Here is a 527-nt window from a genome sequence, read left to right as displayed (position 1 = left end):
TCATGAACTTTGGTCACTCTTCTTCCTGTGACTACTCGATTAGTCAACCACTGATTGTTGTTTCTAGAAATCCTTTTAAGGATCTCATTTGATTCATTGTATAATTTCAAAAGAAGAGCTCCATTGGCTGAAGTGTCTACCACCATTCTTGTATGTACATTGATACCATTGTAAAAAGTCTCCAACTAAATACAATGAGGAATGCCATAATGAGGACATTTTTGCAATAGCTTATTAAATTGTTCCCATGCATCATGTAAAGATTCTTCGACGAGTTGCTGAAATGTAGTGATTCATTTCCAAGCTTGGCATTCTTGCTCAATGGAAAATACTTCATCAAGAATCGTTCAACCAATTCTTACCATGTAGATACAGAATCAAGTGTCAAGGAATTCAACCATGCTTGTGCTTTATCTCTTAATGAGTATGGGAGTAACTTCAATCTCAAAGCGTCCTCTATTACTCCAGTCAATTTGAATGAGTTCCTTACTTCCATGAATAAATGGAGATGAAGGTGTGGATCTTCC

The 527-nt window shown here is 36.2% G+C and overlaps 1 non-coding gene across 1 annotated transcript; it reads left to right on the top strand.

The window, feature by feature from the left end:
- Positions 1 to 201: 201 nt before the first annotated feature.
- LOC121210756 (small nucleolar RNA R71) lies at positions 202 to 307 on the top strand. The gene has a single exon (XR_005905871.1). It is a non-coding gene; the product is annotated as a small nucleolar RNA R71 (small nucleolar RNA).
- The last annotated feature ends 220 nt before the right edge of the window (positions 308 to 527 follow it).

The sequence above is a fragment of the Gossypium hirsutum genome, chromosome A11 (genome assembly GCF_007990345.1).
Source record: "Gossypium hirsutum isolate 1008001.06 chromosome A11, Gossypium_hirsutum_v2.1, whole genome shotgun sequence".
Classification (NCBI taxonomy): Eukaryota; Viridiplantae; Streptophyta; class Magnoliopsida; order Malvales; family Malvaceae; genus Gossypium; species Gossypium hirsutum.
This window is presented reverse-complemented; position numbering and strand designations above follow the sequence as displayed.